Source organism: Balaenoptera physalus, assembly GCF_965194825.1.
Source record: "Balaenoptera physalus genome assembly, chromosome: 1".
Taxonomy (NCBI): domain Eukaryota; kingdom Metazoa; phylum Chordata; class Mammalia; order Artiodactyla; family Balaenopteridae; genus Balaenoptera; species Balaenoptera physalus.
Genome location: NC_138882.1, coordinates 146,717,926 through 146,733,562, shown reverse-complemented (window position 1 = coordinate 146,733,562; position 15,637 = coordinate 146,717,926). Strand labels below are relative to the sequence as shown.

Sequence of the window (15,637 nt, the reverse complement as noted above, 5' to 3'; positions counted from 1 at the left end):
ACCTAAAGATAGAAAGAATGAGACTTTCTAGACAACATTTCCTTTTTAAAAGAGAACTAGTAATGGCCACAGCTGTTCAAAGGAAACATAAGAAAATATGTTTTAGTAAAATACATTGGTCCTGGAATACTTTTTGAGACATTATGCTGGGGTAATGGGAAGAGACTGGGTTTTAGAACCAGAAAGACTGGGTTCAAAATACCAGTTATTCATTTTATTTAAATAATAATCACTTACATGATACTATGTTACAGATATTAATTCATTATATTAACTCATTTAATCATAACAACCTCATGAAGTAAATCCTATAATTACGCTCATTTTACAGATCAAAGAAACCAAGGCCCACAGAGGTCAAATATTTTGCTAAGGTAACACAGCCAATAAGTGACAGAGCTACAATTTGAACCCAAGGAGACCGATTCCAGAGTGTGTGACCTTGGGCCAATAATTTAGTCTGCAGGAGTCTCGAACTTATCTGTAAAAATGAAATTAAAGCAGTGGATCATTGGGATTAAGTGTGGTAACTCTTGTAAAGTACCCAGCCCAGAATCTAGAACATAGTAGACACTATTTTTACTCTTCTTTTCCCCTGGTGAGCAACCACAGGCCTATGGTTATTGCAGGATCCTCAGTACGATCATAAGTGATGATGTCGTGAATTTACAACTAAAGAAGGATCTAGTTTATTCAGCCTATAATATCAATATGCAAGAATGTACATTAGGGGATATATTAATTGACAATTTGCTACTATTCAACTAAAAACTCATATTCATAAGAGTACAATAGTATAAGTTATTCTTATAATCTGAACACTTCCCAAGATCAAAACAATATTAGTGAAAAATATATGATTAGACCTAGACCTAGTACACACTACCTGTAGCCAAAATTTTCATTAGAAGTACAAAGAAGAAAAGTGTCTCTGAATTGTGCTCTTTCTATTCACCTAGACTCTCCAACCAAACTCCTGCCAGCCATCACCCTCTCCAAGAGGTAAATTCTGACACTAGCAGTTCTGAATTTTTTTTGGAATGGCATTAACACCCTACACTTGTCCCAGTCACTCTGGCATTCTCTCCTCTATTCCATGTAGACATGTGGTAAATAAAACAGCCATCTGAAATAATACTACAAAGGACTGTGGGAGAAGGGTAACTGGACTCCTAGATGTAGAAGAATACACTGAGGCTATTTTAAAGTTAGATTTAAAGGAACTAAAACAGATATAAAAATGGTCATCTTAGGGGCAATACTGCAGATGGCCAAAATTGTTCCTAGCAGGTTAAAGTATGATAAAAATTTCCATTTCAGAAATAGAAGGGAAAAACTTTACTACATGTGAGCCCTTTGACAAGTTACTTGCTTTCTCTATCCCTCAGTTTCATACGTAAAAACGAACCTATACTTCACAGGGTTGCTATGAAGATTAAAAGAGTTAGCATATTTAAAACACTCAGAACATGTGCAGCACATAAAGAAATGTTAACTAATATTATTATCATTGTTGTCAAAATCATCATCAGTATTATCAGCACTACAGTAATCACTGTCATCATCATCTACCAGGGAACTAGTTTGTTTCAGTCTCTCACTTTAACAGGTTCATTTTCCCAATACTGCTGATGGATGACATTGCCTGTTAAAGCTCACTTTACTTCTTGTCTAAACAACATTTTTCTAGTCAATAATTAAAAAGAGCTCTTTTCCAACTAAATGTGATATATAGTCTTGGGATGGTTACAGCTAAACCATCCTCAATATATGCCAATCTCTCTTATTTAAAAAGAAAGAAAAAACCTTGACTTATCAAAACTATCTTAAGTACCCTAACAAAGAGGAAAAATGAGACTGCCATTATTTTATAATTCATTTCATTTTAAAATTTTCTGCGTCTTTTGATTTCCAACATGTCAGTTCATCATCAACATAATTTTAATAAATTTTCATGTATTTATTTTTTTTTCTCTATTCTAAAGTTTTATCATAAGATTCAATACTAGTGCTGAAATCATAGGAACTAAAAACATTAAACACAAAAGCTTGTCTCATTTCTCTAGGTGGAACAATTAGGTTCAAAATGAGATGTAATGCATAATATTTGCATTATGAAAGTTTACTTCATAACACACCAAGTAAGTGAAATGTTCTCATTTATTATTTTTTCTTTCTTAAATGAATCACTGAAAAAGAACCTAAGATATTAACCCAAATAGAACACAAAGATAGTTTGCTATGAAGAAGGCTCAGATTACTAACCTGGAAAACTCTGAGACCTGAATTCTAGCCCTGGCTTTTGCTACTAACTAGCTGTATGCTATTAGACAAGTCACTGCAACTCTTTGGACCCTAATTTCCTAATCTGTAAAAGGAGAAGGTGGATCAGATAATCGCCAATTTTCCTTCCTGCTCCAAAAGTCTGTGATTCTATAACCTATTATTTTACAGAAAATTTAGAATTTTGAATTTTCTCTTATTCCTGCGATGAAAGTAGATTTTTGCTTATTACCTATTTCCCTCACTAGATGGTGCTATCTGCATAGTTATTCAGGTTACTTGAAGAAATAACCCAGCTATGTCTCTCAAGAGGGCACTTACAAGCTTTTGGGGCTGGACTCCTCTCTCTGGAGAGCTTTCCAGGCCACTAGAGTATATTTAATATCCCTGCCCCCTCCATGCCCATTAAACACCAGTAATCCTACCTCCCAGTCACTGTGACAATCAATAACAATCATATACAGTGCCCTAAGAGGCCGTCCCCTAGCGTAGAACCACTAAAAGAAAATTAGTTTTCTTTCTCATCTTTAAGAAACAGATATTCAAAATATATATATATGATTTAGTTTTTTGTGAAATCAAATAAAAGTCATTTCTGTAAATGACTGTAAAGTGTCAAATTCTCTTTACAGTGACAAATGAATACACACACAACAAAATCAAATACTTCACGGGACACCTTTTTTTCAGCTGATAACTGGACAGCTCGTTGTTATTCTGCACTTGGGACACCTCAGTCCTACCAGTTTTTATAACTATATTTTTCATTCTGATTATTTATGTAATGATAAGATAAATATCTCATAAATGAAAAATTAAAACTACAACTATAAAAATGTAAAGATACAAAATAAACTCACAGCCAACAGCAGAGCAGATATAGAGTATCTCTAGAGGAGGCAAGCTGCATATTTTGAAAGAGGTCTCATGAGTAACTTGAGTTTAATGAATTTTCCATATTGTTTAGCTCTTAGCCTTAAAATCTCATAAACCAATGGGACAGCACATGACCAACAGATCCATCTCTCAGGAACAGTTCCCATTAATCAAGCTCACAAGATTGACATAAAATAAGAATGCCAACTTACTAGTTTACAGCAGTAACTATAACTGCCCAAACTACAAGGGCACAGGGCATTTGTGTCAAGTCAGCATGTTCTCTCCCTCGTAGGCATGGTACAAAGGAAGCCAGACTATAATCAGAAGGTTGCCTAATAAGGATAGAATTAGGAATAAGAGAATTATGTGATCTGAATACTAAATGGCAAGAAGTCAAAGGAGTCTGATGCATCAGTGTCCAAAAAGAGGACATAAGCCACAAATAAGAATCAAATTCAGGATGTTCAAATTAACCTTTGAGGTAAATGCGATCATTATTGCTATTTTTCAGAGTAGAAAACAGACTTGAAGGTTAAAGGATTTACCTACTCATGTCGAGGAGACAAGAGTTCAAACCACAGGTCTGACTCTGGAGTCCAAGGTCCCGACCGCTATGCTGGATAAGGTATAAAATCCTAAAATTGCTAACGAGAAGTCTCTACCTACTTTTCAGTTTTATCTCTTGACACTGGTGCTCTTGAATACTACCTACATTTTAGCCATACAGAATTTTCAACCCCTGGACTAGACCATCATTTCTGTTGCCTTTGAACATGCTGCCTGCCATGCCAAAAACACACCCATCAACATCTTCACCAGGCTAATTAGCACTTGTGTAACTATTGTGTATCCCTACATTGTAGTAAATGGTAGGCACACACTAAATATATGTTGATCTAATAAATGAAAATTAACCCAATAGGTCAGAGAAAAGCTATGTACATCACTTAAAGAAAGTGACATCTGGGCCTCAAAGATCTGTCTTCTAATTGCTTGAATTAACAAATAGGAAAGAGAATGTGCCAGTCAGAAGTAGGGGGTTATTCAGCCCAGAAACTGAAGAATCTGGTGGAAATGCTGGCCAGTGACCATCTAAGTCTCACCTTGAGAAAGTGAGCATCCTAGCTCACTGAACCTGCCTCTTATTTGCGGCATGGGGGAGAACAGAATGCAGGTGAGTATGATTGGAGTCAATGAAAGCTATTAACGAGGCTGTGCAGACGCTGATAGTGGAAATGGCAACATAATAAGATACATTTTATACAGAGAACAACCAGGACTTGGTGAAAGATTACATGCAAATGATAAAGAAGAGGGAAGTACTAAGGAGGACTCCAGATTTTTTCCAAAAGCAACTGAATAGAAGGTGGTATAATCTGGGGGAAAGGAAGACTAGAAGAGAAATAGCTGTGAGGAGAAATCAAGGATTTAACATTGAATATATCAGGTTTGAGATACTTCTGAAATAGAAAGAGGAAATAACAGCAGACATTTGAATATAAATAATTAGAAGATTCACGCTCTTAGGACTTTAACTGTATTAACTCTGTGATATAGGTCTTATTATTGTTCCTTTCATACTGATAAGGAAAACTGAAGTACAGAAGGGAAAGATAACTTGCCCAAGATCACAGAGCTAGTACTGTCTCTGGCAAAGCAGACTCTCAAGCTTAGGAAGTCTGGCCCCAGAGCTCACTCATTATCACTAGACTGTATTGCTTCCGTGGCAGCTGACTGACAGCCCCACGCTGGGGGAACTCCAGAACGGTTCACCACTTGGCATCCAGGAGAGAAGGGTTGACGTAAAAAGACTCAAGTAGAGAATTAAGTAAAAGTCTCCACAGTGAACGAGAAAACGCCCACCTCCCCTCCCGGCTCAACCCCTAAACAATTTATAAGATTCTTCTGCAAAGACACCTAAATAGCCACAGAGAAAAGACATATATATATATATATATATATATATATATATATATATATATGTCTATATATATATATATATAGACATATATATATATAAATTCCATATGGAAATTCCCAAAGAGCTATAATCTTACAGTGAAGTCCACTATCCCAACTTTTGCATACAGAGCTTCTGAAAAGTTTCTTAATGCCTTCTTATAAAATATGGACAGAAAATCATGAATCACAAATTTGGGGATTTACACTTCCATCCACCAAAGTAACTAGTACTGGACCTGTCCTCCCAACATGAATATCTATAAAATGGAATGAATCTAAAAGGCACACGTTTTCAAGTACTAGACAACAAGCAGGACAAGACTATGATCCTTGAGAGAAGAGAAAAACATGAGTGATTCCGAGATTTACCCCTGTTCTCTGCCTGGGGGCAGTTTCCTGACCACATCACAGGGAGGTAGAACCCAAGCAGAGAATGGTGAGCTTGACTGAGCTAAGGTATTAGAAGACAGGAGTTTAAAGCTGCAGAAGTTGCAGGAATTTGTGGGGCAAGCTGTCAGAAAGAGCTTGCCCCAGAAACTGGTGTGGAGTTTACTTGGAGATTCCTTAAACTGGATTTCATCAAAATTAAAAATGCTTGCTCTGCAAAAAAAATATATTAAAAAAATCCCTGTTAAGAAAAGATGACCCGCAGATGAAGAAAAACAATTTTCAAATCACATAACCAACAAACGACTGTATCCAGAATATGTAAAGAACACTCTAAAGTCAATAGTAAGAAAACAATCAGACTAAATCTTTTATAACAAGAAACTAATAATGCCTAAACTTAATGAGTCAAGATATTGCAAAATAAACTTATTATGTAGAAATATAGAGGTAAATAAAGAGAAGTTAAGGTGATTTTCACCTCTGGGGTATAAGGCAGGGGGCAGTGAAGGTTGTTATTTCCCATTATGAGTTTATAACACTAGATTACTTTCTATGCTATAATGAAATGTGGGCTACACACACAAATAGATACATATATTTTTTAAAAGGGAGTACGGTTAATAGTATCAAATGCTACTAAGAAGAACATGATAAACGTGGCAAAGTAAGCATGGGATACGACAACATACAGGTAGACAAGAAGACCTTGAGAAGTGTAACTGTGGTAGAGGGATAGCAAACTGGAGCATGGATTTTGAAATCAAACATACTCAAGTTTGAATCATGGCTTTACCATTTTGTAGCTGAGAACAAGAAAGTAACATATCTGGGCTTCAGTTCCTTTATCTATACAATAGAGATACTGATAACAACTATTTCATGGAGCTACTATAAGGATTAAATTAGGCAATGCATATAAAATACTAAGCAAAGTACTGGAACATAATAAGTATTAAATAGCAGATAACGGTGTTATTATCTAAAAAGATGACACAGAGTAAGTGGTAGTATAAATATAATATTTCAGGTTTTCATACTATTTCTCCCTTTGGCAGGAAAGAAATACTTGTATTCAGAGATTGCACTTTTATATCCTAAGTGCTCCATAACAAAGATGTTATCTTATCGCTATATATTCATGACTTTACATCTGTAACAATATCATATTCTCCTTTGAACTAAATAAACCATAATACCAAAAGGTCACTAGTCCATAACAAAATATTTAGTGTGCTTTAGAAAATAAGATCATAGTTTCATCTATCAAGATATACTTTTTTAAAAAAATATGGCTTGCATTTATAAATAATCAAAGGAATATCAATATTTCTTTAATAACTTCTCTAATTTCATTCCTCTTTTTTTTAATAAAACAGGAAATTTAACTTACCAACTCACCTCAAAACACAAAACTGGCATTTGATTACTCAAAGTTGTAATTTCCAAATCTGCCTGGATATCAGAATCACTTGGCAGCTCCTAAACATTTTCAGATTCAGACCTTCATCATCTAGCTACTGAATCAGAATTGCCAAGGGGGAGCCTAGAGTATGTATTTTTAAAATCTACTAATCAAACATAATAAAAGGCCATCTGCAAAAGAAGAAATAAAGGAGCCAATGAAAATGAAGCATTATGTTCAACTTGACTGCTAAGCAAGAAAATTCAAGTCTTAAAAGCAATGAGATTTCATTTTTTGTCCAAATTAACAAAAAGAGATTGAAAACAGTACTGAAGTGGGTATTAAAAAAAGGCATCCTGGGAAAATAAAAAAAAAAAAGGCATCCTGAGTTGTCACTGGTAAGATTTGCTATTAACATTTTGAAATAACTGGGAGTATCTTTTAAAATAAAAATTGAAATGCCAGTAATCGCACCCTATAGCTATTAAAGCCCAAGGAGCAGAAGGATATGTGTATAAGGTTGCCAATTTCAGAATTATTTGTAATAAAAACAACAACCAAAAAAAAAAAGACCAATAAATAACCCAAAAGTTCACTAATAGATACCTAATTAAATGAGTTATCCAAATTACAGAATATTAGGTAGCTATTCAAAACACTAAGCTAGGGACTTCCTCTCCTAACAGTGATGGAGTCAAGTAGCTTATTATAGCAGACTGACGTTCCTGTCAAAAAAGATTAGAAAATCTGGATAAAATATAAATAATATTTGTTCAAAGGTACTGAAGAGTTACCAAGTCAACCAAGACTAGAAAAGCCAAAATCCCAGAAAGAAGGAAAACTCACTGAGGTGAGTCTGATCTTCTGTTTCACAATGCCATTCAGCAAATCTGTTAAATTTTAAGCAGTGAAGAGCAAGAAACTGAGAATACAAGCAGAAATCAAAAGAAATCCAAGCAGAAGCAGAAGGAGGTGACTACGAGCTTTTGACTGTCTATCAGGGTTAGAGAGCCAAAACTTAGAAGTCAAGATTGACAAGGCAACCAAATTTGAGAAGTCAAGATTTGAAAGTATGGAGACAGAGACAACACTTGATGCCAGTTCACCAAAGTAGCTGCACAGGGCACTTTTTAAAACAAAAAGTAGATGAAAAACTGAGTAAAGATTTCAACAGTCTTATGGTGCCGTGAGAACAAAAACTGAAGTTCAGGAACCACTACAGAGAAGGAAGTCAGTATATACTCCAAGCCTTCAGTAGGCTTTGCTAGACAGTAATACCCTTATGAATGAAGGTGAACTAGAGGTAAATTGAAACTTATAAAGACTCAGCTCAGGCTCTGACTGACTGAAGTGATCTGCTCTATTCTAGTTGTCCACCAGACTACAAGGAGAATCCCTGATGATAGAAGAAATTACTGATCAGAGTCAACAGTACTGTTTATATAAAATGCCCAGTATTTAATCAAAAATAAGCAAGCATTAATTTCCAAAATACACAGACAGCTTACACAGCTCAATATCAAAAAAACAAACAACCCAACCAAAAAATGGGCAGAAGACCTAAACAGACATTTCTCCAAAGAAGACATATAGATGTCCAAAATGCACATGAAAAGATGCTCAACATTGCTAATTATTAGAGAAATGCAAATCAAAACCACAATAAGGTACCACCTCACACTGGTCAGAATGTCCATCATCAAAAATTCCACAAATAATAAATGCTGGAGAGGGTAAGGAGAAAAGGGAACCCTCCTACACTGCTGGTGGGAATGTAAAGTGGTGCAGTGACTATGGAGAACAGTATGGAGGTTCCTTAAAAACTAAAAACAGAGTTACCATATGATTCAACAATCCTGCTCCTGGGCATATATACAGAGATAACTATAATTCAAAAAGATATATGCACCCCAATGTTCATAGCAGCACTATTTACAATAGCCAAGATATGGAAGCAACCTAAATGTCCATCAGCAGATGAATGGATAAAGAAGATGTGGTGTACACACACACACACACACACACACACATATTACTCAGCCATAAAAAAGAATGAAATAATGCCATTTGCAGCAACATGGATGGCCCTATAGATTATCATACTCAGTGAAGTCAGACAAAGAAAGACAAATATCATATGATATCACTTATATATGGAATCTAAAAAAATGATACAAATGAACTTATTTACAAAACAGAAACAGACTCGCAGACACAAACTTATGGTTACCAAAGGGAAGGGGGAGGGATAAATTAGGGATTTGGGATTAACAGACACACATTACTATACATATAATAGGTAAGCAACAAGGATCTACTGTATAGCACAGGGAACTATACTCAGTATCTTGTAATAACTTAATGGAAAAGAATCTGAAAAAGAATACATATATTCCATAAATATACTTCATTAAAAAAAAACTTAATATAAAGTCATAATTAAAAAAAAAAAGCAAGCATACCAAGAACAAGACCAAAGGCAAAAACACACAACAGAAACAGACTCAGAGATAATAAAAATAAGTTAACAAACATGAATGTTTAAAAAAAATTGTGATTAACACATTCAAGAAAATTATGACAAAATGGAGAATTTTACCAGATAATTGAAATTTATAAAAGAGAATCAAATTAAGACTCTAGATGGAAAAATATAACAGAAATTTAAAACTCAAAAATGAGTTTAATAGCAGAATGAACACAGCTGAAAATAAGATCAGTGAACCACAAGACAGGAGAGGAAAACATACATTCTGAAATGTAGAGAGATAAGGACAGAAAATTTAAGAAAAAAAAAATGCAAGAGACAAATGGAAGTATAAAAATCCCAGAGCTACAGGGGAAAAGAGAAAAATATTGCAAAAACAATATGTTAAAAAATAATGCCTGAGAATTTACCAAACTAGTGAAACATTATAAGCCACAGCAAGCACAATAAATACAAAGAAAAGCACACCTAGACACACAAACTATAAAAAAGCAAAGACAAACAGAGAATTTTAGCAGTCATGGAAAAAAAAGACCCACTGCCTTCAAAGGAACAAAAAAACGACTGACAGCTGAAACCTGAACAGGAACAATAAGTTAGAGAAAATTGAAATGTCATCATTAACATACTGAAAGAAAATAACTGCAAATTAAAAATTTTATGCCTTGCAAAAATATTATTTTAGGAAACGTGAAATTTTGAGTAACGAAAGAAAAGGGAAGGAAACATGTGAACCCTCCAGCAGATAACAATTATAAAAACCTGATTTAAAATAATTATTTAAAGATAATGGAAAGTGTACAAAAACAGAAGCCAGAAGAGAATTTAATCTTGAAAAACTTCAACAGCAGAGATAAGACAAGAATTCTTGCTTTCTGGCCTGAAGGTGTTGCCCAGCTTCCACTGACAAAGCTGCAGAAAATGGCAACAGGCTCATCAGCCAAAGTGCCAGAGATCATAGTTCAGGGATGTTAAAGCAGTGAGAAACCTAAAGGAGGAATTCTGACAATGAGGGAACTACAAAAGGAATGAGAAACTCTGTGTAAACTCCACCCAAATCCCTGACTGGCATCTAAACTACATTTAAGGCAGGGAATTACAAGGAGGGTGGGTGGGAGTTGTAGAAAAGCAAGCAAAGACCAGAGAGAAAGCGACTCTTGAAAAATAAAGCTGTGGGGGCCAAACCTGTAAGTCTGCTGCCTTTTTTCTTTCTTTCTTTTTTTTTTTTTTAAACTCAGTGTACTCCTCAACCATGAGCAATTTGGACGACAAAAAGCTGAAGCCTTATGGGCTTCAAGTCAGTTAACAGAACTGGAAGCCAGCAGCACAAATGGAAATTAAGAGGAAATCCTCAGAAGCAAGAAAACAACATGAAGGGTGAACTTCATGTTGACTTAAATACATGATGACTGACAAATACACTATTGCAAAGTTTGTACATTTTGCCAGAAATAACTCACTATCAACCTGAAGTAGAGAGAGGGCAGACAGCAGAAGCAAGAAGAACTACAATCCTGCAGCCTGTGGAACAAAAACCACATTCATAGAAAGACAGACAAGATGAAAAGGCAGAGGGCTATGTACCAGATGAAGGAACAAGATAAAACCCCAGAAAAACAACTAAATGAAGTGGAGATAGGCAACCTTCCAGAAAAAGAATTCAGAATACTGATAGTGAACATAATCCAGGACCTCAGAAAAAGAATGGAGGCAAAGATAGAGAAGATGCAAGAAATGTTTAACAAAGACCCAGAAGAATTAAAGAAAAAACAAACGGAGATAAACAATACAATAACTGAAATGAAAACTACATTAGAAGGAATCAATAGCAGAATAACTGAGGCAGAAGAAAGGATAAGTGACCTGGAAGACAGAATGGTGGAATTCACTGCTGCGGAACACACTAAAGAAAAAAGAATGAAAAGAAATGAAGACAGCCTAAGAGACCTCTGGGACAACATTAAACACAACAACATTCACATTATAGGGGTCCCAGAAGGAGAAGAGAGAGAGAAAGGACCCGAGAAAATATCTGAAGAGATTATAGTGGAAAACTTCCCTAACATGGGAAAGGAAATAGCCACCCAAGTCCAGGAAGTGCAGCAAGTCCCATACAGGATAAACCCAAGTGAAACACGCCGAGACACATGGTAATCAAATTGGCAAAAATTAAAGACAAAGAAAAATTATTGAAAGCATCAAGGGAAAAATGACAAATAACATACAAGGGAACTCCCATTAGGTTAACAGCTGATTTCTCAGCAGACACTCTACAAGCCAGAGGGGAGTGGCATGATATACTTAAAGTGATAAAAGGGAAGAACCTACAACCAAGATTACTCAACCTGGCAAGGATCTCATTCAGATTCGATGGAGAAATCAAAAGCTTTACAGACAAGCAAAAGCTAAGAGAATTCAGCACCACCAAACCAGCTCTACAACAAATGCTAAAGGAACTTTTCTAAGTGGGAAACACAAGAGAAGAAAAGGACCTACAAAAACAAACCCAAAACAATTAAGAAAATGGTCATAGGAACATACATATCGATAATTACCTTAAACGTGAATGGATTAAATGCTCCAACCAAAAGACACAGGCTCACTGAATGGATACAAAAACAAGACCCCTATAAATGCTGTCTACAAGAGACCCACTTCAGACCTAGGGACACATACAGACTGAAACTCAGGGGAGGGAAAAAGATATTCCATGCAATTGGAAATCAAAAGAAAGCTGGAGTAGCAATACTCATATCAGATAAAATAGAATAAAATAAAATAAAAATGTTAAAATAAAAAATGTTACAAGAGACAAAGAAAGACACTTTAAAATAAAAAATGTTACAAGAGACAAGGAAAGACACTACATAATGATCAAGGAATCAATCCAAGAAGAAGATATAACAATTATAAATATATATGCACCCAACATAGGAGCACCTCAGTACATAAGGCAACTGCTAACAGCTGTAAAAGAGGAAGTCGACAGTAACACAATAATAGTAGGGGTCTTTAACACCTCACTTATACCAATGGACAGATCATCCAAAATGAAAATAAATGCGGAAACAGAAGCTTTAAATGACAAAATAAACCAGATAGATTTAATTGATATTATAGGACATTCCATCCAAAAACAGCAGATTACACTTTCTTCTCAAGTGCGCACAGAACGTTCTCCAGGATAGATCACATCTTGGGTCACAAATCAAGCCTCAGTAAATTTAAGAAAATTGATTAAAAATCTTCCAACAAACAAAAGTCCAGGACCAGACGGCTTCACAGGTGAATTCCATCAAACATTTAGAGAAGAGTTAACACCCATACTTCACAAGCTCTTCAAAAAATTACAGAGGAAGGAACACTCACAAACTCATTCTACGAGGTCACCATCACCCTGATACCAAAACCAGACAAAGATACTACAAAAAAAGAAAATTACAAACCAATATCAATGATGAATATAGATGCAAAAATCCTCAACCAAATACTAGCAAACAGAATCCAACAACACATTAAAAGGATCCTACACCATGATCAAGTGGGATTTATCCCAGGGATGCAAGGATTCTTCAATATACGCAAATCAATCAATGTGATACACCATATTAACAAATTAAAGAATAAAAACCATATGATCATCTCAATAGATGCAGAAAAAGCTTTTGACAAAATTCAACACCCATTTATGATGAAAACTCTCCAGAAAGTGGGCACAGAGTGAACCTACCTCAACATAATAAAGGCCATATATGACAAACCCACAGCAAACATCATTCTCAATGGTGAAAAACTGAAAGCATTTCCTCTAAGATCAGGAACATGACAAGGATGTCCACCCTCACCGCTATTATTCAACATAGTTTTGGAAGTCCTAGCCATGGCAATCAGAGAAGAAAAAGAAATAAAACGATTACAAATTGGAAAAGAAGAAGTAAAACGGTCACTGTTTGCAGATGACATGATACTATACATAGAGAATCCTAAAGATGCCACCAGAAAACTACTAGAGCTAACCAATGAATTTGGTAAAGTAGCAGGATACAAAATTAATGCACAGAAATCTCTTGCATTCCTATACACAAATGATGAAAAATCTGAAAGAGAAATTAAGGAAACACTCCCATTTACCATTGCAACAAAAAGAATAAAATACCTAGGAGTAAACCTACCTAGGGAGACAAAAGACCTGTATGCAGAAAACTATAAGACACTGATGAAAGAAATTAAAGATGATACCAACAGATGGAGAGATATACCATGTTCTTGGATTGGAAGAATCAATACTGTGAAAATGATTATACTACCCAAAGCAATCTACAGATTCAATGCAACCCCTATCAAATTACCAATGGCATTGTTTTACAGAACTAGAACAAAAAAATCTTAAAATTTGTATGGAGCCACAAAAGACCCCGAATAGCCAAAGCAGTCTTGAGGGAAAAAAATGGAGCTGGAGAACTCAGAGTCCCTGTCTTCAGACTATACTACAAAGCTACAGTAATCAAGACAATATAGTACTGGCACAAAAACAGAAACATAGATCAATGGAACAAGATAGAAAGCCCAGAGGTAAACTCTCGCACCTATGGTCAACTAATCTATGACAAAGGAGGCAAGGATATACAATGGAGAAAAGACAGTCTCTTCAATAAGTGGTGCTGGGAAAACTGGACAGCTACATGTAAAAGAATGAAATTAGAACACTCCCTAACACCATACACAAAAATAAACTCAAAATAGATTCAAGACCTAAATGTAAGACTGGACACTATAAAACTCTAGAGGAAAACACAGGAAGAACACTCTTTGACATAAATCACAGTAAGATCTTTTTTGATCCACCTCCTAGAGTAATGAAAATAAAAATAAACGAATGGGACCTAATGAAATTTCAAAGCTTTTGCACAGCAAAGGAAGCCATAAACAAGATGAAAAGGTAACCCTCAGAATGGGAGAAAATATTTGCAGATGAATCAACGGACAAAGGATTAATCTCCAAAATATATAAACAGCTCATGCAGCTCAATATTAAAAGAACAAACAACCCAATACAAAAATGGGCAGACAACCTAAATAGACATTTCTCCAAAGAAGACATACAGATGGCCAAGAAGCACATAAAAAGATGCTCAACATCACTAATTATTAGAGAAATGCAAATCAAAACTACAATGAGGGGGCTTCCCTGGTGGCGCAGTGGTCAAGAGTCTGCCTGCCAATGCAGGGGACACGGGTTCGAGCCCTGGTCTGGGAAGATCCCACTGCCGCGGAGCAACTGGGCCCGTGAGCCACAACTACTGAGCCTGCGCGTCTGGAGCCTGTGCTCCGCAACAAGAGAGGCCGCGATAGTGAGAGGCCCGCGCACCGCGATGAAGAGTGGCCCCCACTTGCCACAACTAGAGAAAACCCTCACACAGAAACGAAGACCCAACACAGCCAAAAATAAATAAATAAATAAATAAATAAATAAATAAATAAATAAATAAACTTCTAAAAAAAAAAAAACTACAATGAGGTATCACCTCACACCAGTTAGAATGGGCTTCATCAGAAAATCTACCAACAAGAAATGCTAGAGAGGGTGTGGAGAAAAGGGAACCCTCTTGCACTGTTGGTGGGAATGTAAACTGATACAGCTACTATGGAGAACAGTATGGAGGTTCCTTCAAAAACTAAAAATAGAATTACCATGTGATCCAGCAATCCCACTACTGGGCATATACCCAGAGAAAACCACATTCGAAAAGACACATGCATCCCAATGTTCACTACAGCACTATTTACAATAGCCAGGTAATGGAAGCAACCTAAATGCCCATCGACAGACAAATGCACAAAGAAGATGTAGTACATATATACAATGGAATATTACTCAGCCATAAAAAGGAACGAAACTGGGTCATTTGTTGAGACGTAGATGGATCTAGAGACTGTCATACAGAGTGAAGTAAGTCAGAAAGAGAAAAACAAATATCGTATATTAACACATACATGTGGAACCTAGAAAATGGTACAGATGAACCGGTTTGCAGGGCAGAAATTGAGACACAGATGTAGAGAACAAACGTATGGACACCAAGGGGGGAAAGCTGCGGGGCAGTGGGGGTGGTGGTGTGATGAATTGGGCAATTGGGATTGACATGTATACACTGATGTGTATAAAATTGATGACTAATAAGAACCTGCTGTATAAAAAGAAAAAAAAACCTGAAGTAGATTTCAAAAGGCTA

The 15,637-nt window shown here is 35.9% G+C and overlaps 1 protein-coding gene across 8 annotated transcripts in view; it reads right to left on the bottom strand.

Moving 5' to 3' along the window:
* Positions 1-15,637, bottom strand: part of OMA1 (OMA1 zinc metallopeptidase) — a 91,679-nt gene that overhangs the window by 38,661 nt on the left and 37,381 nt on the right. The gene's annotated exons all lie outside the window — the stretch shown is intronic.